The sequence below is a fragment of the Pongo abelii genome, chromosome 15 (assembly GCF_028885655.2).
Source record: "Pongo abelii isolate AG06213 chromosome 15, NHGRI_mPonAbe1-v2.0_pri, whole genome shotgun sequence".
Lineage (NCBI taxonomy): Eukaryota > Metazoa > Chordata > Mammalia > Primates > Hominidae > Pongo > Pongo abelii.
The window spans coordinates 43,704,236-43,731,442 of record NC_072000.2 but is presented as its reverse complement, the minus strand read 5'-3'; the positions used below and the strand labels follow the sequence as shown (position 1 = coordinate 43,731,442).

General features: G+C 37.5%; 1 long non-coding RNA gene across 1 annotated transcript in view; it reads right to left on the bottom strand.

The window, feature by feature from the left end:
* LOC129049888 (uncharacterized) overlaps positions 1-27,207 on the bottom strand; it is a 602,992-nt gene that overhangs the window by 323,666 nt on the left and 252,119 nt on the right. The window contains exon 3 of the long non-coding RNA XR_008513264.2: positions 13,780-13,974. This is a non-coding gene — a long non-coding RNA (uncharacterized LOC129049888). The remainder of the gene's footprint in view (positions 1-13,779; positions 13,975-27,207) is intronic.

Genomic DNA, 27,207 nt, shown 5'->3' with positions numbered 1-27,207 from the left:
AAACTGTCATTGTTCATTCATTTGAAATTGTTTCTATAAACAAATATTTTCACTGTAGTGCCATTAATTTAAACACAGCAGCTACATAGGCTCTTGGAATCAGCCAGATCTAGATTACAATCCTGAGTCTGTCACTGATTTGCTTTGTGAATATTAAGTATCTTAAATTCTTTCAGCCTCAGTTTACTTTTTCTTAACACCTACCTACAAGAGCCACTGTGAGCATTAAATATAACCATACATATAAAAGAACCAGCAATGAACAGATTTCGATAAATATTTCCTTTCCCTCTTCCCTTCCTTTCTAAAATCTAGATTTACTTAAAGAATGCCTGAGCTGTGGTGTTTGGTTTCTTAGTGTAACAATGCCATCTGCTGGAAATGCCAATATGGTACTTAAGAGAAAATGGATCACACAGAAACATTAAATATGAAGTTCTACTATTCCTGAAATCAAAGCAACATTTTTCTCACTCTATTTATATTTAAAGGTGCCTCACTCTCTACATATACACATGACAATTTTCTTAAAATTGTTCATGATTATATTGTCTTTCAGTATATCAAAGGGGTAAATTACTAGTAGAAACAACTTGCCATGAGTTAAAGTTGTTTTCTTAACAATAAATTTTCCTAAGAACTATAGTTTGCTTTCAAATGTTTGTTATAGAGCTACGAATTTAGCTATGAACTTAGATTTTTTAATCATATGGGAGCCTTGTTACTAACAAAAAAATTATTTAAAACTCTTAGATCACAACACTTTTATTTCACAAGAAGTGACCTAAAGGATGACAAGTCAACTATTTTTCTTAGAAGTAAACAGAACATGTACTTTTATAGAGTAAAACTGTCTTTGAAAATTTTCTAATTGTGTAAAAATAGATGATTGATTAGATGGACTAAAACATAGCACATACTTATTATGGAATGCTAGTCATTAAAGATCAAGTCCTCAAAAATAATATATAAAAATCATGATTTATTATATATGTGGATTAAATAATTATATCATAAAACAATGTGTATGACTTGATCAAAATTTTGTTCAGATAAGTAAATAGAAAAATTATAGATAAGTTGGTAGCCCCAAATGGTCACCAAAATGTTGATGATGGTTTTTATATATTAACTGTGAAATTAATGTATTTTTTTGTTTATGTATCTAGAACAGAATTCTTGAATTTCCTGCGATAACTGGCATTGTATCACAATAACTTTTTTCTTGCTTATTGGGACATATTCGTATGAGTCCTAATCATTTTCCTTAATATCTTTACAAGCTATATTTGGTAACATTTTAAGTTGATTATTTCCCTTTAAAATATCCTTCCCAGTTCTTGCAGATTGCTTGGGTGAAAATTAATAATTCTTCGTATAGTCTTCTTTCATTAACAGTAACCCAAGATGTGACATGACATATAGCTAAAGAAAAAAAATCCCTAAGTACTCAAAGTTACTGTGGAGGTTTTATCATTAAGAGATGCTGTCCTTCCAGAAGTTCTATAGTGTTCAATGCTGCAACGACTCTTGATTTTTATGCACTTTAAAGACTGAGGAGAAGTCTAAACACAGTTGGAAATACAAAGAAACTTTAAATGTGCTCAGCATAATGACATAAACATTTTCCCCCATTTGTCGAAGGGTAGTTCTGCAGGATTACAACCACAGTAAAGAAAATGTTTGTATTTGAACATGGATTTTGGTTTTGCCATTTGTGGTTGTGTAAGTAATCCATTGGACACCAAAAGAAGAATGGAGAAGGATATGGATACCTCACTAAATAGCATCCTCCAAGGCACTAGATTTAGAGGGCTAAAGACCAGCCTCACAGTCTGTTGGGAGATGTCCATGTCCCATAATAGGAGCAAGGAATGTATCCTATGGCAAGACAGTCACGTGAGGGGGTGGGATTTGCTACAGGGGCATGGAGACCTCCATGCAGAGTTTTGAAAAACAAAGCAGAAGAGACGGTCCTGAAAGCAGAAGAATCTGAGGTACATCCACGAAATCTGAAATAAATTTAACCCTTTTATTCTCTTTCCATGGCTCATGAGTACCATGATATTTCAACATTTGATTAAATATTTATTTTTGTGTCTCCTACATAGTAATCTCTACTAGATCAACTCCCTCAGTAAAACCTGTAATAGCCATATAGACTTGGAAAACGGTCAATTAGAATTAGCAATGATAAAACAGAACTGAGGCTTTCCCACATTCATTTCTTTAAGACCCAAAGGCGGTAACAGCAACATGAGAGGAAAGGAATTCTGAGAAGTATCCAGCACAAATCCATATTTTTTTGCCTAGGTCAGATCAAAGTACAGCAGGGAAAGGCAAAGCACAGAATTGACTTAGAACTGGACATGATAGAAACAAGGTTTTTTGCTGACTATCCAATTGAGAGGTAATCTTTGAAAGGGGTAGAGCAGGAGGGAGGGATGCTGAAATCAGGATTACCCATACACATTTGGAGGCTAAGTGATCAGTTGAAATTCAGAAACATATTGAATTTCTACACGTAGTGAAAAGCACTGTGTTTGTAAATGAGAGAAAATTCCTAACCAAGTTGAAAAATAGGTCAAGTAGATCCTTTGATATAGATCACCCAGATTATATCAAAGTCACATAGTTGTTCCTGGAGAGACCAGAGGGGCCTAATTTTAACTTGGGTAACTATAATTTTTGGCTTAGTTCTATTATTATTTTATGATAATTAATAATTCATGATGATCACACTTATTTAGGTGCTTTTCACAATTATCTCATTAAAACATAACAAAGAAATCAGTTTTTGTTTCCACTTGACAGAAGGAAACAGAAATCAGAGAGATTAAGTAACAATTGCAAAGCTTGCAAATGACAGGAGTTCTAAAGCAGGTCTGCATGACTCCAGACTTCCAAAAAGAGATTAAACTTTTGTTATTTGTTTTTACTAAGAGATCATTGGAATACATTTTGGATATGAGAGGAAAATAGGTAAATTGAGTTTGAATTTTCTTAATGTAGAATTGGGCAATGGGAAAGAAGGCATGATATAAAACGTCCTTTCCTGTTTAATGTCTGATGTACATACCATGTTTACTTCCTGAGGAAATATATGTGTATAAATAGGCATCACAGAGAGTGCCAAAATGTAAACCAGCCTACAAATTTCTCAGGAGCCAATCAAAAACACTATTAGGTACTGTATATATGAGTACTTATTTATGTAGGTAGATACACATTAACAATTTAACTGCAAGTAGACATCAAACATAATGAATTGCTAAATAGATGTTATAAACAAAAAGTCAATCACAAGTCCAAAGGAAAGGATATTAACGTATTCTGGGTCAGATAAGAAAACTCAGACCTGGAAGAAATTAAATGGAAAGGGCTTGAGGGAGCACGAAAGATGAGAATTTACAGATGAGAATATTATTACCTTCAGCAAACAAACTAGGTAAAGAATGCTGTACTACAATGACAGGCCAGCCAGTAAACTGTCCTGGGGTCAGTCTACAAAAGACACTAAATTATAACACAATAAATCATGAATGTGATGCTAGAAACTCAGGTCATTCAATAACATATAGATTTGTCCTATTCCCGCTAAAGAAAAAAATATCTGGCTAGAGTGAAAATTGAAATAAACAAAAGGAATGTTTGTTGTTGCAGACTCCACCACCAATAGTATTGAGCAAATACTTTAAGAATATTGGTTTTATGGGGTATTATTTATTAACTGGCCCTGGGAAGCTTAGTAATCAGCCTGTCTGAGGAAACTAAATGCCTCCATTCAGCCTATCCTAGGAGAGTGCATGAAAAGATATGTCTGGAATAGAGAAACTACTTAGAGTTTGGAACCAATTTGTATAGGTCCTTAAATAACAGTATCTTTAAACCAACATCCCTTACCTGTGCCTATTGCCCCAGATGAGAATGTCGTTACCTTGAGTGAAGAAATTAGGATAAGTTCCTAGCATTTTCCAAAGCGTTGTCTACAGGTGTCTCAATTTCATCTTCTCATGTTAACTCTTCAGCCCAATCCATTCTGGCCTCCGACCCTTACACAACATGGAATTATTCCTCTTAAGGTCACACATGGCTTCCTTGTTGCCAAATTAATGGACCCACCTTTCTGACCTCATTCTGTTTTAAATGACATTTGACAGAATTAGCTGTTCCTTTCCTTGAGAAACACCACATCCTCACCTATGGGAAAGCCAGACTGTTTTTCCCCCTGCCACTTTGGCCACTGCTATTCAATCTTCCTTACTAGCTCCTCTGCCCATTCCCAATATCTACATGGCAGAGTTCCTCAAGATCTTGCACAAATCTCATTCTCTCCCTCTACACATCCAATCTGCTGGTCTCACCTTTCCCACGGCTTACATATGGGCCATATGATACCATCTCCCTAATTTACATCTCTAGCTTAGACCTGTCCTTCGAGTTCTAGTCTTTGTAATCTAATATCTTATTTGGTATCTTCACTTGGATGTCTCACAAGAGGCCAGACTTACAGATGAGAATATTATTACTTTGCAGATGAGAATATTATTAAAAGAAGTCTGGTATTGACTTCTTGATTTTACATCAAAATATGTTTCTCATCTACTTGTCTCTCAATGAATGGTAAGCTAAGAACCTAAGGAAAAAAAACCTTTATTCTTCCCTCTCCCTCACCTCCCAAACCAGTCTATCTGTAATTCCTGTTAATTCTATTTCAAAATTATATCTTGTTTATTGCTCCCCATCTCCATGGCCACCACTGTAGTCCAGAACAGCGCTGTTTTTCTCACAGAATGTCTCCTGATCAGTTTCTTGCTCCTTCTGTTGCCCTCTGCTAATTCATTATACCCAAAGCAGCAGAGTAAACTTTCAAAAATTAAAAATGTAAACCAAATCTTGTTAACATCTGCTTAATACCCTGCAGGGTTTCCCATTATAATTGGAATGAAATCTAAAGGCTTTACATGCCTTAGCCTCCGATTATATCTCCTCTTGGACCTCTCTCCTGCCGTTCGCCACACACCAGCTGCACTGGCCTTCTTTCAATTCCTATAACAGGCCAAGTTCTATGTCTGGGAGGCTTTTCTCAAGGGTATTCATATGGTTGGCTGTTTCTTGTCCTTTGGGGTCTTGGCTTTAAACTTCCACAGCTCAGAAAGAGCCTCTTCACCACTCACCTGAGTAGAGTCCTTTCCCTACATTGCCACTGCTCTATTCCATGACAGCATGATTTCTTTGTTTCATAGTACTTTGCAATGGCAAATGGCATCTTCATATTAAGAACTTCTAGTTTTTCTTTTCTAATCCCTTATTTCTTGGAAGTTATTATTTCCTTTTATGTCTATAAGGATCCTAACCATTTACATTGTATTTTGTTTGTTGCTTTTTCTGAGGCCTTCTCTTATTTTATTTTTTAGTTCCTTTTCATCTCCAAGTTCGTCTTCACTCCCTGCCCCATTCCCAGACAACCATTCTAATGTTTTAGATACATAATCCTTCAACTGTCTATGTCTTCTTAAATATGGAGAGCTATTTCCTAGACAGATATGCATAATTTACATACATTTTATTGGCTTGTAGACTTCATTGTATTTCTGCTGTTTTTGTTCAGGTACATATTTTTTAAATCTATGCCGGTCTATGTCCATTAGCCATTGTTTCCAAGTGCTACATACTATTCCATTATGTTCAATCTATTTGCTGCTTCAAGCCTCCCACTACCACTAACAAGCCTGCAACAATTTTTTTTCATATATTCTTATGAAAATGCTTGTATGGAAAAAAAAAAAGCCCAGGAGTCAATGTGTTACAGGAAATATTGGTATATAATTCGATAAGTACTCCAGAATTGCCCTCCAGAATGGCTGCTCCAATCTACATTTCCACAAGGGTTCCAGCAGTTTCATGTCCTGACTGACATTTTGGATCTATCCTATTTTCTAATTTTTGCTGATAAGTATAAAGTGATATCTGACAACTTTATTTGCATTTTTCCAATTCCATAAGTTTAAGCATCTCTTCCTAATGTGTTAGCTACATGAAATTATATTTCTATTCCCAATCCCTATTTTTCTATTGAATTTTATAAACAGATACTGAACTTTATCAGATTCTTTATCTGTACCTATTGAGACAACCTTTTTTTTATTATTATACTTTAAGTTTTAGGGTACATGTGCACAACGTGCAGGTCTGTTACATATGGAGACAACCATTTTTTAACCTTTATTTCATTAAGTGATAAGTTACTTTGATATACTCTTTATATACTAGGAAAAACTGTACTTGCTCTTAATACTTTATGTGTAATACTCTGGTGAATTTGGTTAGATATTATCATTTTATTTAGGAAATAGGCTTATATTTTTATTTTCTGGAACTATCTTGATATGATTTTTAGCATCAGGGTAGGAATCACCTCATAAAACAAGATTATTTAGAAATATTTATTTTAAAGAATTTTAGTATATTTTTCTTTGGCTCAAAATTTTCTATTTCCAGGCTATAATATATACAGCCTGGAAGGTACACATATTGTACCTTTTGGCATTGATCTTCATTGCTAATTTAACGGTTTCTGGTTATGAGTTCATTTTCCACAGCAGAATTCTCCTGAGTGTGCCCTGGGCTCTGCTGTCTCACCACATGACATGGATGTATTGGTTCTCATGTAACAGATTTCAGAGGCGTCATCTTTAGATTACTGTTAATCCCCAAACCTGCTTTACATGGGCTGCTTCACAGTCTTCAATCCAAGGGGAATTCATTTCCTCGTTTTGAAGATGACTGTGTATTAGTTAACTTTCTAAGAATATAGCTACCAGCATTTCTCTCAGTATAAGATGAGTTTGGAACAAGTACTGATACCAATATTGCATAATTGGTCTATTAACTGGAGCCTTTTTGGTTAGCTCGTTTATGTGTACATTGTCCCTCTGTCCCTCACCTACTAAATTATTAGCTCTGTGCAGGCAGAAATTATGTATATTCTACAATAACTAGAACAATGACTGCCTCTGTTACTAAAACATATTTCTGGGTGTATAAAGCATGTAGCCTAGGGTCTCTCAGCCCAGTAGGAATTTCAAAGAACGTTACTCCCTTTTTCCTCTCCTCTCCCTGATATTTAGTAGAATTACTGCAGTGGTGCATAAGAATATATTAGAGGTATAAGAAATGAAAACAGGACACAGAGGTTAAAAACTGCTCTCCAACAGAAAGATGGCAATGGAAATGCATAAAAGCTTCTTATTGATTTTTTATTAAGGGAAAAATTTTAAACTTATGAAAGAAGAATGGCTGCCTCTCAATGGAAAGGGAGAATAGAGCCCCAAAAACTAATACATGATGATTAGCTTCAAAAAAAAAAAACATAGGATAGGAAGTGTTATCTATATTGAATTAGATCTGTTAAGAGGATACCCAAGATTGGAAGTTGTTGAGCAGACTTTGAATATGAAGATAAAGTGTTATAAATATACACACAAATTATGGCATTATCTGCACATTGCACATAATTGAAATCATGAAGGTAGAAATATTTTTCTGACAAAAAATATGTATATGTAGACTAAACTAGATGGCTGACAACAGTGTCCTATAAATGTTCACATGGAGGAGGCAAGAGTAGGAGAATTAAAAGGATACACATCACCAAAAAAATGGTCATCATACAGGTCAAAGAAGTGAGATCCTAGGTGTGGAGATCTACAGAGCCAAAATAAAAATATCTAATATTTATCAAACATTATAAATGTACCACACACTGTTCTCTGTTTTGGATCTGGCCAGTTATGGCTGCTCTAGAATGGCTTCAGTTGAAATAACTGGGTTCTCTCTATATGTGGTATTTCATGCTCCTTCAGAATGGTCCAGACTTCTTCACAAGCTGCTGAAGGGTTCTAGGAAAGAACAGAAGAGCTAGGTATTTCGAGATGTAAGATCCAAACAGGCACAACACCTCTCTTCCCCCTTCTATTGGCTAAAGAAAGTTAATAAGGCAGCTCAAATGCAAGGATAGTGAAACAGTATCTCTTGATGGGAGGAGTTTGCAAGGTCACAGTGTAGAGGACAAGATTAAAAGGAAGCCATTGGTTGTGGCTATTGATGCTACCAATCTACCTTAAAAGGTAAAAAGTAACTTGTAGGTCAAAAATATCTTACAATAAATGATTGAAGGATTAACATAAAGGAGATATCATATTTTGGGTCATTTTCTTCCAATTAGAACCTGTGGGTAGGAGTGGGAATTCACTCATTATTGAGTGCAGACTACCTGTGTGGGACTGAGCTAGATGCTGGAGACAGAAGGAAAAGACACCTCTCCTGCCCAACAACCAGGGCAGGATACAGACAAGCCAACAAAGGTTTATCGTAGCAATATGGTACGTGGTAAATGAGATCAAGAAAGGCTTTCAGGTGACATCTAAGAAAAGTCCTGTAACATGAGCAAGTACTGAGAAGAAAGTCTGAAGAAGAAAAAACATGTAGAAAGAAGTTAACTATCTCGATTTTTTTTGTTCTAATTCAATGACAAAGACATATCAGGGACACATTATCAGGATTAAATACTATCACTTCTTTCTTAGCCTTCTACCAGTCTCTGCCCCAACCTGTTTTCCTCTTATCCTGGTAACCACTGCACCGACCACAGTCTTTGTAACTCTTAACTGAGTATGTAGCAACTAGTTAACCTTCTAATCACTTCATCTCACCTATATGCTTCCAGAATTCACCAGGGTGCTTATATCTCACTCTACTGTGGCTATGCTTCTTCTTCAATGTCTTAAACTTCATAGAATTTTGTGTTTTATTGTTCATAATAACAAGCAACTCTCCAAATTACTCTGCTTTGAAAGCACTAATAGTCTAAATTCAAATTCTCACAACTATTTTGATGACCCCATCAAAAAGAAAAAGCAAAAATTCAAGAAACTAACGTCAAATTAATGCTAGAAAATGCTGGAAAGACCTCATAGGCTACAATTTATTTGGCAATTCTTTAAAAGAATGAATTCTGATAAAGAACCATAGCCAAAATGGTCTTTAATAACAATAAAATAAACTATGTAAGTACACGGCATGAAGATACTTATAGGTACCTCTAATAAGCACATTTTTTGTTGAAAGGTTGTATAATGAAACACAAACTCTCTGCTAATTTCATTAGGGATCTATTAAGCTAGCAGGACTCTAATACACAAATGGAGTAATTGTCTTCATCAACAGCAGGAGGACAATTTACCAGAAGAAGAAACCATTTAGTTGGCACAATTAAGTTATATTTCTTCTCCTTTTCTTCCAGATAAATTAAAAAGATGAGCATTAATGTTATTTATGGTTTTCAGAGTTTTCTTCCATTTTCTCTTTTTGCCTAGTTTTACCATCACTTATTGTCAAGCTCCTTCTATGTGTCAGACACTCTCGATTACCTATTCAGCGGACATTGCCCTTTTTTTCCTTCTGCATAAACACTGTTCCCAGCCCTAGCCCCAGAAGCAGAGCCTGATTAATCCAGCCAGTCACAGTAATTCCAGTCCCCTTGGCATGAACATGTGATGTGATTTTTGGTCAATGAGACAGAAGAGGAAAGCTACCAAAGTTTTTTGGTAGAAGTTTCTGTGGTCATAAAAAGAGGCAAGGAAAAGATGGTCCCACTTCTTCTGCTGGATGTTATTGTATCTCCACATGACTAACCTCAGGACTGTAACAACCATCTTGTAACCCATGAGGAAAGGAACCCACCATAATGGAAATGGCAGACAGACAGGATATAAAGAATCAGATCACTGATGACTTCATTGTATCCTCTAATTAACTAATCTTGGAGCAGCCCTAACATACATGATAAAATAAATGTCTTACGATTAAACGTCTTTTTAGTTGGGGCTTTTCTGTTATATATAGTAGAAAACATTCTAACCAAATAATAGACCCTAAATACAAATTTATTCATTGTGAACTCTTGTAGGACATAATTTGGAAAGAGCCAGTTGTACATCAAACCAATCAGTATTTAATAGAGAGAATCCAGCACTATGAAGGAGACCTCTATAACTAAATTAACTATGATGAAACAATTCAGACAAACCAAACCATCAAACAGAGATGAAAACTTGTCTTTAAAATACTGATATTACTATACTGACATGTTTCAACTTAAATGACTATGGAGACAAAATCATGATACAAAGTTGTAGTAAATTAATAATTGTGAGCCAACGAAATTATTTTCCTTTTAAAAATGGAAACAAATATTTCTCTATTTATATTGTATTTTAAAATGTATAGGTGTCTTATAAAAAGTAAAACATTTTACTAGCCTCACATCAGAGGCAATGTACTCTAGTTGTCAGGCTAAGAAATCAGACAGATCTTTTTGGTTTTGTTTTTTGTTTTTTCATTAGAGTCAAGTTGTCAAAACAAAATTTTATTTTTTAATGTAGAGAAGGGGGGTCCTACTATGTTGCTCAGACTGGTCTTGAATTCCCGGCCTCAAGCAATGCTCCTGCCTCAGACTCCCAAAGTGCTGGGATTACAGGTGTGAGCCGCCATGGCTGAGAAATCAGTCAGATCTTGATTGAACCTGCAAACTATTTGGCTTTCTATGTCTAAGTTTCTTAATCTATAACATCAACATTATACTAATTACCTCATAAGATTTATATAAGGGTAAGTTGAAATAATCCCTGTAACGTCCTAATATATATAAAGTGGTTGGTATTATAAGATATCATTATTGTTCCTACTTTAATTGATATTAGTTTATAATTCCTTAAAGAGATGCTCCCCAGTGTCAATGGTAATGAACCCATTTCCCAACCCATAAAGTTTCTATTGATCATGGCAGGTGCTTGAACCCAATCCAGAATAAAATTCCAGAGATTCGCTGGAAGAACATTGAGCGACAGAGACTACTATTTGAAATTCTTGCTTGTTTCCTTACTGCCTATGAACTAAAATGTTGCAACCATGGTTGTTACTATTTATAAGGTAATCATGAAATACTAGTCCTGTCTATGATGACAAAATATAGAATTCTGAGTTTCTTGCAGAAAATCCTGCAGAATAGGAGATAGCAAAACACCATGAGTAGTGATCTAAGTGAGAGTGAGCATTGCTAGCTAGCATTTGTTTTGGCCCTGCCATCCAACTATATGACCTTGGGTATGTCTCCTTACATCTCTGATTGTCCTGTAAAATAAAGGAATTGGGAGTCATCATTTTAATAGTCCTTTTCATCTCTCACATTTCATCACTATTATCACTATTACAGTGATGAGATAGCATGTATTGACTATACTCTAAAAACTGTGCTAAGTGCTTTATGTGCAGGCGCCATTTAATTATCCCAATAGATTTAGTAGGCAGATATTCTTTTCCCCGTAAAAATTATGAAACTCAGACTGAGAGAGGTTAAATGATTTGCTCAGCATATCAGTCAGAATGTTTGTAATTTCCTGTTCTGGATTCCTTATTTCTAGTAGCCAACAAATGACTACATATAGAACAAGTCTGAAATACATTACAATGCACCCCTGTTGTGGTACTTTGCTCTCAAAATTACAGATACCTGAGTTAAGTTGACCCATATTTTTAAAAACAAAAAAGAAAAATTTTTATTATGCCATGTTTGTCAAGCCATAAAAAGTGAAAAGATCAATTTTCTATGTTAAATATCCTTTTCAAAATCAATATATATCAGGTTTGCTTATCTAGAAATAGTTTGTAATTTTTTTCATCATACTTTAAATGTACATCTGTCTTTCTACACAGTATCACCATAAATTACATATATTGTTCTTTATGGTAAACAACCAAAGAAATTTTTAAGATACGTATATATATCGTTTAATTTTCTGATATTTTTGCCCTTTCTTAAGTTTCTAGTTCACTTACCAGCTGGACATCCAATACATATATTATTTTATTTTGAGAAATGAGAGTCTGTTATAGACACGACCCACTTGCCATTGTAATAGATAGAATTACTGATTATATATACCCTTATCAACAGAAAAAGGATACACAATTGCCTCCTACGACTGTGATAGCAAGATGGCAGTTACAATTGGCACCTAGAGAAACAATACATAATTGCCATCCACTAAACTAACAGAGAGACAAAGAGAGGAGGAGAGAGAGATATTACAGGCACAATAGCCAAAGCAGTAGAGAGAATAAACAACCTTCAGTCCTTATTTTGAGCAGAAGAGAAAAAAGGCAATTTACACTTAGAAATACCATCTCAGGAGAAATCTATTGTTGAAGGATGACTCATATTATGTCTTTTACAAGTTCTTTTTGCTCACTCTACAGATGAAACAGGAAAAGGTGAATATAAAATCTAAAAGCAAAAGGGGCTTAGCCAACCCACAGGCACCAGGAAAATAAATTATGATGACTTTGCCAATGACAATTATAAAAGACTTTATATACAGTGAAGTTTTAGAGAGCAAGACATAAAATTGATATTTCTTCTGGAAGTTATTTTTTTCCTAGAAAATCAGATTTATACCCATAGTCCCTTATCTTATGTTGGTGGGAAACACACAATATCGATGGTCTAATAATATGGGTACTGGGCTACATGCTATTCCTACAAGCTATTTCAATGCACAGATTTTTAAGATATTTTACATCTTCACATTTCTTGCCAATATTTTTATGTTTAATATCAAATTTCACCAGTTTTATAATTCCTTCCTCTAAATTTCTTATCAGTACTCGAGAAGAATAAAGACGACTGACTTTTCTAATTTTATCAATAGAAATTCAGATACAAATGTGTGTACAAATAAAAATGTGTGATCTTAAAGAGACAGAGAAAGAAACAGAATAAGACTGATTCCTGCTGATTGACAGCTGTGGACCCGGGTGAACTAAGCTTATATGGGTATTTTTATAAAAATAAATACTGACAACTGCTGTGCTTATTCCTATTTTTGAAAAATATGAGAAAAAAAAAACACTTCTGCATCCCTTGAACACAAAACCCAGCCAAGACATGAACAGAATTAGTATTAGCATTGTGGAGCCTTGCAAAATTTAACCACATATGTGCTATCTCAGCAGTATAATCAATAAAGGATGCTGTCTGCACAATCTGCAGAAGCATGAATTGTGCTGCTGACAGGTGACAGCGTGCTGGCAGTCCTCACAGCCCTCGCTCGCTCTCGGCGCCTCCTCTGCCTGGGCTACCACTTTGGCGGCACTTGAGGAGCCCTTCAGCCCACCGCTGCACTATGGGAGCCCCTTTCTGGGCTGGCCAAGGCCGGAGCCCACTCCCTCAGCTTGCAGGGAGGTGTGGAGGGAGAGGCGCGAGCGGGAACCGGGGTTGCCTGTGGCGCTTGCGGGCCAGCTGGAGTTCCAGGTGGGCGTGAGCTTGGCGGGCCCCGCACTAGGAGCAGCCGGCCGGCCCTGCCAGCCCCGGGCAATGAGGGACTTAGCACCCGGGCCAGCGGCTGCTGAGGGTGTACTGGGTCCCCCAGCAGTGCCAGCCCACCGGCGCTGCGCTCAATTTCTCGCCGGGCCTTAGCTGCCTTCCCGCGGGGCAGGCCTCGGGACTGCAGCCCGCCATGCCTGAGCCTTCCCCCGCCTCCGTGGGTTCCTGTGCGGCCCGAGCCTCCCCGACGAGCTCCATGGCGCCCAGTCCCATCGACCACCCAAGGGCTGAGGAGTGCGAGCGTACGGCGCGGGACTGGCAGCCCGCGAGACCACGAGCCCACCGGGAGGAACGAACAACTCCAGACGCGCTGCCTTAAGAGCTGTAACACTCACCGCGAAGATCTGCAGCTTCACTCCTGAGCCAGCGAGACCACGAACCCACCAGAAGGAAGAAACTCCGACCACATCTGAATATCAGAAGGAACAAACTCCAGACGCGCCACCTTAAGAGCTGTAACACTCACCGCGAGGGTCCATGGCTTCATTCTTGAAGTCAGTGAGACCAAGAACCCACCAATTCCGGACACACTGCAAGAGAAGAATATTTCAGAAGTTACAATATTGTGATGTTTGTGGCAGGGCTGGTAGATTGAAAAGGTAGTAAAAGCCATAAACAGATAGTAATGTTTCTTTTTTACAAAGAAATTCATATAATGAAAGAGATTGTGGTATAATACATTGAATTCCTAATACTCTAATGACCATCTCTATTATAAATTAAACAAAGATCTTTGACATATTTTTATCCTGCCTTTGCTTTAGTGTTGAAGGTGGGGAAAGAGGCTCAGAGTTCACTCTTCTTATTGAAAGTGAAGCTCCTTATATAATCTAAGAAAAAGAAAACCAACAGCAAAGCAAATAGATTAAGATTAAAAAGCATTTCATTTCTAAGGTCATTATCCTATATTCTGATATCTCTTTCATTGGAAAGGCCTGGGGCCAAAATCTATAAAATATAACATTCAGCACCATATAGTTCTAGAAACACTTTCACAGTGGGTCTGTTTAAATAGTAACAAGAATCTCCACCAATATTTACAGAGTACCTACTGTGTACTGGGCCCTATTTTGGGATCTTCACATGTATGTACCTCTCACTTAATCCTCACAATAACTCTTTAAAGAGAGATCATTACTACTTTTTGAAAATAAGGAATTGGGACTCAAAGAAATTAAGCAACTTCCCTAACGTTGCACAATTATTATATTACAGAGTTGGTATTCTCTTAATTTTTTCAGTTCCCAAACTCATCAACTAATGCACACATCAGGCTGATTTTTGGCATAACCCCATCAGGGAAGAATGCCAATCTCAGGACTGCTTGAGTCAATCTGGGTTATGCATAGCATTTCCCAACATGGTCATTTATGTGGTTGCCCAAACAATGATTTATAACATTTATAAACCAATGTGTTGACAGGGAAATCACAGCAAGTTAATGGCTTCACAACACTGCATATTCTTCCTTCATGTTGTCATATTTCTCAGCTTTTATGAATGATAAACTAAAGCCATAGCAATATGTGGCATTTTTTATATTATGAAGTTGTTATCTAAGACATGAGCCATTATCCCTTTGAATGCATAAAGACTCATACAATCAATTCCTTCTATCTGGGGAAAATATTTTAACTCTAAAGAACTATTAATGTATCTTTTAATTAGACTATAGCTGCACAACCTGTTTCTCTCTTTGTCTTGGCTGACTTGAAATTAAGAACTAAAATCCTTTTATCAACTATATCAGCTTCTTCAGTTTAGAGTTTTCAGTATAATACTTTCCTCCTATGGATTATATGGTTGCAATGAACTGAGAGGATGTTCATTCATCTTCAGTAGGCTTCCCTTCTAGCCTATTGGTTAAAAAAATACTGGTGCTAGGATTATACTCCCCCAAAATTCTGATTTATTGATTTGGGTTGAATTCCAAGGGTTACAATTTTTAAATATGTCCAGATGAGTCTAATGTTCAGCTGTGGCCTAGAATTATTAACAGAGCACTCTTGGATCAAGAGTTAAATAGAATGTGCTAGGATTGCTGAAGGAATCATTTCAACTAGGAAAAAACTGTCAGACTCTCACTGTCTTGTCTCAGGGATTACTAAAATAAAGTATCCCATCAAATCCTAAGTACCATTTTTTATATAAGGGAGCTAGAGTGCCTAAGGGAAGCCGTCTTTTCATGGAGAAGTACAGAGCATAAACTACTCCTAATCCTCAATAAAAGATCCTTCGCCATGAGGGAAGAGGGCACATTCAACTCACCCCTTCAGTGAGGGGCGGAATAGAAGCACTTGCACAGTTTTCTGCAACTGTGTAGAATGTGATGGCATTTTTTATGATTTGCTAAGTTATTTGCTGAGTGCCAGAAGAGGGGGACCATGCAGGTGAAAGTAAGCAAAGCTGAGAGCAGGTGTCGCTAAGATATATGAGATTCTCTTCGATGAAGAGGAAGTTGTGTGGATACCCAACAGTTCATGAAGACTCCAATAGCAAAAGGTTTCACCTTTGTTAGGAAGAAAAATTACCACAGAACTGTGCACAGCAAAGCTGAGCAGAGTCTTCAAAAGATTAATAATTATACTGCAGCTGACAGTCAGAACACAAACCCCATTCATTCAGGGAACCAATGACCAGTTTCATATCAAGTTCATCAGTAATCAACAGGCAGTGAATAGCACCTCTCACCCATTGGCCACACATACGTAAATATCTCCAGGAACCCACTCCAGCACACACACACCATGCCGCATCATCAGGCTAGGGCAAGTTTGGGAAAGCAAACCCAGGAGGAACAGGAAGCCTGAATCTTGCAGATCTCGACCACCAAGAAGCCCCTTCTTACATCCTCCTAGACTATTCTGAAGTTGAGACTGATAAATTGGGAAGTGGTTACAATTCGGCTACTCACAAAATTGGGCTGATATTTGAACTGGAATGAAACAAAACATACGCTGTCTTCTTAAGGAAGCTTAGGTCATTCAAGGCCAAGAATGAACCTTGGAGAGTTTCAAATTATGCACAACTCACATTTGTACCTATCTAAGTGTTGACTATTCAACCAAGCTTCTCCATAATTATAACATTTCATTTTCCACTTATGATTCAAATTTTTTGGCTCTTTTCTCATTATTCATGTTTTAGGAGCATAAGTTGAGTACTTTTTAACCTTTTAATTGAGAGCTGCTTCAAATGACATCTATTTTGAGCAGTAATGATTCACATGATGTATGTCAAAAATACATCTGCTAAACATAGTTCATTTACTACCAAGTTATGTCATTGTATGTTTTAGGAGCATAAGTTGAGTACTTTTTAACCTTTTAATTGAGAGCTGCTTCAAAAAATGTCTATTTTGATTAGTAAGATTAACATGATGAAGGACTAAAATACATCTACTGAACATAGTTCATTTACTACCAAGTTATGTCACTCTGTTACAATCTGGGATTGTTACCAGGAAGCACAGAAGTCTCAGTGCTTGTCAACTTGGGAGAAAGATTTCAGTCAAGAGGTGGTTTAAAGATAACAGAGAGCTTCACTGAAAGAAAACAGGAAAAAAAGAGCTTATTGCAGAAAAAAATAAGCACACACCAAGAGAGGAATGGGCTGCTCTTGCAGGAAAATAGCCCCAAGGGTCCTGCACTGTGAGTTTTATCATGTCAGGCTTCCTGTTCACGTTCCCACTCCTGTCTCAAGATTCCACCTTTTCCCTTTGTCTAGTTTTCCCACTTCTGGCTTAGGTCCCTGCCTTTGTCCCCACCCAGGCTTGTGGGACCCTCCTTTACCATTGGTTAATCCACATGCACAGGCCAGTGATCAATATGAATCTTGATTAATGGCGGTACCGCTCATTACCACCACCCCAGAAAGGCTGTATAGCTGTCAAATCTCTACTTATTGCACCTGTGTATCTCTTGGAAAGACCCCTTTTGCTCTCTTTCCTCCTTTATCATCATGTACCTAGCAACATTCTGACATTTTAACTGTAGAGTGAATGATTATTGTGACATCTTCAGAGGCATTCCAGGATGTTTCTGCCTAGGTACCTCCTCTCCTTCCTGCTCACCCACTCCAGCATTAGAGATGCTATTAATATGTAAATTTGGGGTGGTCCCTCAAGCCTCAGACTTTCCAGACTTTTCTTTTCTCAAGGCTACCCCTCCTGCTTATGCCTGGCTATCTGCCTAATCTAAAAGGTTCATAAATGTAATAAGACATTGATCTATACCTCTGTTTTGGTACCAGTACCATGCTGTATTGGTTACTGTAGCCTTGTAGTATAGTTTGAAGTCAGGTAGTGTGATGCCTCCAGCTTTGTTCTTTTGGCTTAGGATTCACTTGGCGATGCGGGCTCTTTTTTGGTTCCATACGAATTTTAAAGTAGTTTTTTCCAATTCTGTGAAGAAAGTCATTGGTAACTTGATGGGGATGGCATTGAATCTGTAAATTACCTTGGGAAGGATGGCCATTTTCATGATATTGATTCTTCCTACCCATGAGCATGGAATGTTCTTCCATTTGTTTGTATCCTCTTTTATTTCCTTGAGCAGTGGTTTGTAGTTCTCCTTGAAGAGTTCCTTCACATCCCTTGTAAGTTGGATTCCTAGGTATTTTATTCTGTTTGAAGCAATTGTGAATGGGAGTTCACTCATGATTTGGCTCTCTGTTTGTCTGTTATTGATGTATAAGAATGCTTGTGATTTTTGTACATTGATTTTGTATCCTGAGACTTTGCTGAAGTTGCTTATCAGCTTAAGGAGATTTTGGGCTGAGACAATGGGGTTTTCTAGATATACTATCATGTCATCTGCAAACAGGGACAATTTGACTTCCTCTTTTCCTAATTGAATACCCTTGATTTCCTTCTCTTGCCTAATTGCCCTGGCCAGAACTTCCAACACTATGTTGAATAGAAGTGGTGAGAGAGGGCATCCCTGTCTTGTGCCCGTTTTCAAAGGGAATGCTTCCAGTTTTTGCCCATTCAGTATGATATTGGCTGTGGGTTTGTCATAAATAGCTCTTATTATTTTGAGATACATCCCATCAATACCTAATTTATTGAGAGTTTTTAGCATGAAGGGTTGTTGAATTTTGTCAAAGGCCTTTTCTGCATCTATTGAGATAATCGTGGTTTTTGTCTTTGGTTCTGTTTATATGCTGGATTACATTTATTGATTTGCGTATATTGAACCTGCCTTGCATCCCAGGGATGAAGCCCACTTGATCATGATGGATAAGCTTTTTGATGTGCTGCTGGATTCTGTTTGCCAGTATTTTATTGAGGATTTTTGCATCAATGTTCATCAAGGATATTGGTCTAAAATTCTCTTTTTTTGTTGTGTCTCTGCCAGGCTTTGGTATCAGGATGATGCTGGCCTCATAAAATGAGTTAGGGAGGATTCCCTCTTTTTCTATTGATTGGAATAGTTTCAGAAGGAATGGTACCAGCTCCTCCTTGTACCTCTGGTAGAATTCGGCTGTGAACCCATCTGGTCCTGGACTTTTTTTGGTTGGTAAGCTATTGATTATTGCCACAATTTCAGCTCCTGTTATTGGTCTATTCAGAGATTCAACTTCTTCCTGGTTTAGTCTTGGGAGGGTGTATGTGTTGAGGAATTTATCCATTTCTTCTAGATTTTCTAGTTTATTTGCGTAGAGGTGTTTCTAATATTCTCTGATGGTAGTTAGATCAATGGAACAGAACAGAGCCGTCAGAAATAATGCCACATATCTACAACTATCTGATCTTTGACAAACCTGAGAAAAACAAGAAATGGGGAAAGGATTCCTTGTTTAATAAATGGTGCGGGGAAAACTGGTTAGCCATATGGAGAAAGCTGAAACTGGATCCCTTCCTTACACCTTATACAAAAATCAATTCAAGATGAATTAAAGACTTAAATGTTAGACCTAAAACCATAAAAACCCTAGAAGAAAACCTAGGCATTACCATTCAGGACATAGGCATGGGCAAGGACTTCATGTCTAAAACACCAAAAGCAATGGCAACAAAAGCCAAAATTGACAAATAGGATCTAATTAAACTAAAGAGCTTTTGCACAGCAAAGGAAACTACCATCAGAGTGAACAGGCAACCTACAAAATGGGAGAAAATTTTCGCAACCTACTCATCTGACAAAGGGCTAATATCCAGAATCTACAATGAACTCAAACAAATTTACAAGAAAAAAACAAACAACCCCATCAAAAAGTGGGCGAAGGACATGAACAGACACTTCTCAAAAGAAGACATTTATGCAGCCAAAAAACACATGAAAAAATGCTCACCATCACTGGCCATCAGAGAAACGCAAATTAAAACCACAATGAGATACCATCTCACACCAGTTAGAATGGCAATCATTAAAAAGTCAGGAAACAACAGGTGCTGGAGAGGATGTGGAGAAATAGGAACACTTTTACACTGTTGGTGGGACTGTAAACTAGTTCAACCATTGTGGAAGTCAGTGTGGTGATTCCTCAGGGATCTAGAACTAGAAATTCCATTTGACCCAGCCATCCCATTACTGGGTATATACCCAAAGGACTATAAATCATGCTGCTATAAAGACACATGCACACGTATGTTTATTGCAGCATTATTCACAATAGCAAAGACTTGGAACCAACCCAAATGTCCAACAATGATAGACTGGATTAAGAAAATGTGGCACATATACACCATGGAATACTATGCAGCCATAAAAAATGATGAGTTCATGTCCTTTGTAGGGACATGGATGAAATTGGAAATCATCATTCTTAGTAAACTATCGCAAGAACAAAAAACCAAACACCGCATATTCTCACTCATAGGTGGGAATTGAACAGTGAGAACACATGGACACAGGAAGGGGAACATCACACTTCGGGGACTGTTGTGGGGTGGGTGGAGGGGGGAGGGATAGCATTGGGAGATATACCTAATGCTAGATGACGAGTTGGTGGGTGCAGTGCACCAGCATGGCACATGTATACATATGTAACTTACCTGCACGTTGCGCACATGTACCATAGAGCCTAAAGTATAATAATAATAATAATAATAATAAAAAGAAAAAAAAGAAATAAAAAAATGTAATAAGACATTGTGTTTGTCTTGAAGTTTTTGAATTATTGTACTCTTAACTGGTTAAAAGCTCACTGCCTGGATTTGGACATATCTGTGTTCAAACTATCTTCCCCAAAAGTTAGGAGGATAGGCTATAAAGGAACTGGATTTTAATGTAAATGTGAAGTTTTAATTATTTAAATGTTCACTGGAAGTCAATTATATTTCCATTAAAATGCAAACGTGCATTTGAATTCAAGCAGAGGTACATTACAGAAAGGAATGGGCAGTGAAGTGCAGGGGATCTTTGTGACCAGGTGATGGGAAAGAGGATAAAGAGTGCTGTACTTACTTGGTGTGCTTTTTGAAAAGAAAGAAAAGTGAATGAAGTAGAAGCTACCAAGGATATGCTCCAACAGCCTGGGAAGAAGAGAATTTTATAGTGAGGCAGAAGGAAATTAGTCATTCTGTTTCAGGAAAGGGGTCCCGATCCAGACCCCAAGAGAGGGTTCTTGGATCTCATGCAAGAAAGAATTCAGGGTGAGTCCACAGTGCAAAGTAAAAGCAAGTTTATGAAGAAAGTCAAGTGGTGAAAGGACAGCTACTCCATAGGCAGAGTAAGATGATCCCAAAAGTAAGAGGAGGAACACATCCACCCTAGGTACAATGCTTGTATATATAGGGAGATGTGGTCAGCTACAAGGATTTGTGATAAAGGATTAATTTCCTTAATTAACTATATTTTGCAAGAATTAATATTATCTTTAAAGTAAAATTAAGAATGCCTTTGTTCTCCAGATATTGGGACATCTGGACACTCCCCAGTCTTGGTCTGTTTTAGTAAACATTACTGTTTCCTTAACCGTAAACGTCTAGAGGCTAGGAATGCCTGATTTTCTGAGAATGCAGCCCAGCAAGTCTCAGCCTCATTTTCCTTGCCCTCACTAAAAATGGAGTCGCTCTGGTTCTAATGCCTCTGACAATTCTGCAGGGAATTAGCTGCTCTGGGAAAACAAGGAAATGTTGATTTGAAGGGGAGGCCCAGAATAATTTTGATTGTCACTATAATATAGAGGAATAAACTATAACCGTAACCAAGAAAGTCTCAATGCCTTAAAGAAAATAGCTTGAACATGATATTCCTTATTTGTTTCATAGGGCTGCTATAACAAATTACCACAAATATGGAGTCTTAAAACTACAGAAATTTATTTTCTTACAGTTCTGGAGACAAAAGTCCAAAATTAGGGTGTCAGCAGGGCCACACCACCTCCAGAAGCTCAAGGGGAGACTCCTTCCTTGCCTTTTCCCGCTTCTGGCAGATGCTGGCATCCTTGAGCTCCTTGGCTTATGGCCACACGACACCAATCTCTGCCCCTGTCTCCACACCGCCTTCTCCTGCATGTGTATCTTTCTCTCTTCTCTCTCTTTTAAAGACCCTAGGCATTGAATTTAAGGCCCACCTGGGTAATCCAGGATAATGTCTCAAGGTTATTTAATTATATCTGCAAAAACCTTTTTTCCAAATAAGGTAGTTTTCATTGGTTTCAGATATTTACATGTGTACGTATGTTTTTGAGAGCCAGAATTCAAACCACTATAGTCCACCCTATTGCCCTCAAATATTTATATTTTTCCAATGTGCAAAACACATTCAGGCCATCCCAACATCCTCGGAAATATCAGCCTATTACAGCCATCAACTGTAAGTACAAAATCCTATCTGAATGTCATGAGCTCAAAAGTCCCAAATCTCTTCATCTAAATCAGGTATGAGTAAAACAGCAGCAGTGAATCCATATGGGTCTGCAGCAACCTCAATTCTTGCCTCCTCAGAAGAAACAATTTGACCAAGGGGCATAAGGCAGAGTGAAAGACCGAGGCAAATTTTAGAGCAGGAGTGAAAGTTTATTAAAAAGCTTTAGAGCAGGAATGACAAAAAATAAATAGTATGCTTGGAAGATGGCCAAGAAGGCAACTTGAGAGATCAAGTGCACTGTTTGATCTTTGACTTGGAGTTTATATGCCAGCATGCTTCCTGGGGGTTGTGTCCCTTCTCTACTGACTCTTTCCTTGGGGTGGGCTGTCCACATTTGCAGTGTCCTGCCAGCACTTGAGAGGGGTCACATGTACAGTGTGTTTACTGGAGTTGTACACATGCTCATTTGTGGTGTTCTTCCCTCATCAAATGTTCCTAGAAGGTCATCTACCAGTTAAACTCCACTGTTTTGCCATTTAGTGCACATGCTTGAGCCCACGCCCAACTCCTGAGATCTTATCGGGAAGCTGCTAATCACCAGTTTCAGGTGTTTCTATTTATTGGAGGACTTCCTTTCCCTTATACTGGCTATGATCAATTATTATTTTAGCGAGACAGTTAACAACCACCTGACCATCACCTGATGGTTGCCTAACATTCCTGGGTTGGGTGGAGGAAGCCTCCCCTGACCTGCTCATGTCTGACTAGCTACCCTACTGCAACAAAACTAGGTATGAATAATCCTGGAGCCAAATTCCTCTCCATCTGTGGAGCTGTGAAACTATAAAACAAGTTATCTGCTCTTCAGATAAAATGGTGAGAATGGAATAGGGTAACAGTTATAGATATTCCCATTTCAAAGAGGAGAAATTGGAATAAAGAAGTCACCCATCCCTAGAAAGTCTAACGTGCAGCAGGGGAAATATTAGGTTTCAAGGCCCAAGAATAATCCTCTGTGACTCTAGGCTCCACTCATTGGGCCTGCTGCTCTGGCCTAGTAGTCTTCTGGGCCTGTGGCTTATGTCTCTGTCTCTGGGATCATAGCTCTGGCATTGGAATCATTATTCTTGAAAGGTAGCACATGTTTCTAGGCAAGTAGTTCTTGCAGCCCATTTCCTGCCTTTAGACTCCCGGAAGTCCAATAGCCTTCTTTCATTTTATCCTCTGTCTCTTTCAGTCCAGCCTGGCAGTGTGTCTGCAGACATAAAATCTTCACGAACCTTGTGGATTTCCTAAGTATGTCAACTGGTCTTGTGTCATTAGGGAAGAAGGTCCTCCACAGATTTCCCTGGATAACCTCCTCTCTATTCCTGGCTTCTTCTGACATGGTTGAGTGTATGTATGATTCCATAAATCATACATCTAATCTCAGCAAAAGGTGGTCCAGCCATACCCTTGGCTTCTCTCCAGAGCATGCTTTCCTAATAGTAGCATCTTTTGCAATCTGTATATATTGCAAATTTCCCAAATCACAAGTGCTGCTTTTTTTGCCTCAATGGTTCCTTCCTCAATTTATCTTTTTCATTTTATTGTAATCAAAATAAAGAAACAAAGCCACACCATTAATACTTAGCTTGGAAATTTCCTTGGCTAAATATCCAAAGGCTATCACCTACAAGTTCTGTTTTCCATACAACTAGACACAATTTGGCCAAAGTTTTTTCTACTAATTTAACAAGGATTACCTTTCCTCCAGTTTACAATAACATGTTCCTCGTTTCCTTCTGAGCTCTTATCAGAAACATTTTTGCTCATGTCACTATATGTATTCTTGAAGATGAGAGAAGCTTTCTCTAGCATGTTCCTCACTTCCTTCTGAGCACTCACCATAATTTGGCTTTTTCTATCATGGCCTCAAAATTCTTCCAGCCTCTACCTATTATCCATTTCTAAAACCACTTCCACGTTTTTAGGCATTCGTTACAGCAGCACTCCACTTCCCCGTACCAAAATCTATACTGGTTTCCTACAGCTGCCACAACAAATTATCACAGATTAGATGTCTTAAAACAACAGAATTTTATTCTCTTACAATTCTGTCAGCCAAAAGTCCAAAATCAAGATATAGGTAAAAGTAGACTCCTTCTGGAAGCTCTAAGGGAGAATCCTTCCTTGCCTCTTTCCAACTTCTGGTGGCTTTCTGCAATCCTTGGCTTCCTTGTCTTGTGGCTATATCACTGTCATGTCTACATCTATCTTTCCATTGCCTTCTCCTTCTCTCTTGTGTGCCTATTATGAGTATACTTATAGTTATGTACTTATAAGAATATCAATTGGAGTATACTTGTAAAAATCACAACCCTAAGGGTCAGATTTCAGAAAAAAATAGAGGGCGGGTGGGGAATTTGTGAATGAAAGAGAAACAAGAACAGCAAACACCTAGCTAAGATCAGCCAGTGATCAGCTGCCTAGACACTTGAGCCTCAGGAAGAAGCACTTGGGCTTTATTCTAACATATCATTTGGTCACCACTGATCCTATAGACCACAGCAACATTCAGTTATGTACTTCGGCCAGTATGTATGTCCAACATGTGGACCTCAAGAAAGGGTGAAGAGGAGAAGAAGATTACAAAGAGGAATGAGAGTGAACTTAGGGAAGCCATGGAACTTTGGGGAATGTATGTAATGAGGCAATGTTCTTCTTAGTATCATGCCCTAGGAAAATGGCCAAAAAAAAAAAAAAATTTTATAGGGGATTTTTAAAGAATTAAAGAAAGGGAAACCACTTGGGTTGACACACTTTCCATCATACCGTCTTCAGTTCCTAACTAAGCAACTTTCAGAATTTCCTCTTAAAAGCACTCTTAAATAGAATTGTGCCTACCACGAAGTACCTGCCCCATGAAAGTCCCTACACTCCTAGCAGATCGCTCTACTATTCAGCTTCTCAGGGCATTACTGCTCTGTAGTGTTTCTAAAATCAGATTTTTGTGATTGTTACACCATATTCCATGCTTACCTAACTAATGATCTGTGTTCTTTACTGCAAGTTGGAGAAGATTATTTTCTGAGGAGGAAAAAAACAATAAACTTTAATAAACTTTTAAAGATTTAATAAGATAATTAACTCTTAAATGACCTTGAATCTTTTATAAATAAATGTCTTTTTTAATGAAAGAAATATTTTTCTCCTATGTCCCTGGAATTTCAGTCTAGCATATGTTTTTACGGCCAATTTATAAAGCCACTAAAATAGAATTTACCGAGAAAGTAATAGAACACAAATTCAATTAAGGGAACACAGTCATCTTCCTTAGTATGTAAAGGAAGTACATCAAAAAGCAACTCTACAGCAAGATGTAGGAGCAAGGTCACATCTTTCTTAGGCTAAATTAAGATAAATTTCAAAAGCTCCCTTCTTAACACCTTGCTAAAGAAAATTGCATTTCTTTCTACTATATTTACTAAAGTTGCTGTGCTTCCTGCCTTTAATGACCAACCTCTTTGACCAGGTTCTGCTAAAATCTCACAAAGATGAACTTCAATTATAAGCACAGTGCAGTGTCAAAGTTGTATAAGCTAACTGCGAACAGCTGTCCAATGCCTAGATGAGGGAGATACCTCTCTATGTTAGCTCTGTTTTAGGATTGCCCTTGATTGAACTGACCAAAGACAACTACTTTCTTTAATATCCTTTTTTTCATCATCTATATTTTTTTCAATGCACACAAAAAGAAGATAAAAAGAGCTGAGATTTCTAGTTCGCCTGAATCACTCTGATTATATTACATGACCTTGGCTAACTGGGTTCTAATGTTTCTGCTGGCTTAGCACAAAATAGGTAGAATACTTCCTTTCTATAGAGACAGTCCCACAGTACCTCAGGAAAGTGACTGGGTGTGCCATAGCTATGTGCCATAGCTAAAAATTTGAGAAGATTTATCAGTTTTCAAAGATCGTATGTGCAACACATGGTTAAGGTAGATGTCATTACAGAGGTAGACTTAGATTCCAAAAAGCACTCTTGAGTACAGAATCAGAAGCATTTATCAGAATCCTTATACTAAAAAGAAAAAACAAAACTTATGCCTATAGATTTTCAAATATTAGCTGTTGGCTTACATCTGTTGGACTATTTCAAATATCTCCCAGCATTGCCTGCCTATTGCTAAATTGGTATCTCAGACCTAGCTCTCGGATTTTCCCCTAATATTTCATGCCACTAGCCTCTGGAACATAGAAGATCTCTTTACCAAGCCTTTACATTAATTTATTCTAATGCTGGTTTTTAAAGCCACTCACGTAAAAATAATATAGAACACAAAGCTATCACCAATAAAAGACTAACAAATATATAAATCGTAAGATATTAATGGGCCTTACAAATCTATTTTAATTATCATAACCAAATTTTCTCTCAGTCTGTGGCAGAGTAGATGTTCCATGTGTTCTGCTGTCAGCTTAGCCCATGTCCCTTCTGGTGCTTTTCCCTCTGAATCCCACACCAATCAGCCAAAATGTGATTTTTTTTAGGTGTTTTCAAAAAGTGTTCCATTACTATAGAAAAAAAAGTTACAATGAACTACCCAGTTTTCCAAATATATTTAGTTTAGTAGAGTGTTCATTAAGTTGACATATTAGAGGTGTATCATTATGTTCCAAGATAAAACAGCTTCATTTTAGTAAATAGATAATGAAAAGTAAAGTACTAAATTTAATAGGGAAAGAAGAATGTCCTGTGCACCTATCCTTTTATTTCCCTGCTCTGAAATATTTTGAGAATTTTGTTAGGTTATTGTAAAGCTTAGAGTTGCTGTTAGCTGAAATTTAGGGAAAGCTGAAATTTAGGGAAATTGTTAAATTGAAGGAATTGAAGAAACATGTAGACTCATTATTATTTGATGACAGAACAAAATACTAAATATAACACTAGAATGCTAATCTATACTTCTTTCCTGTGATATACATGGGATTAAAATGAGTATAATGTTTTCATTAAAGTATG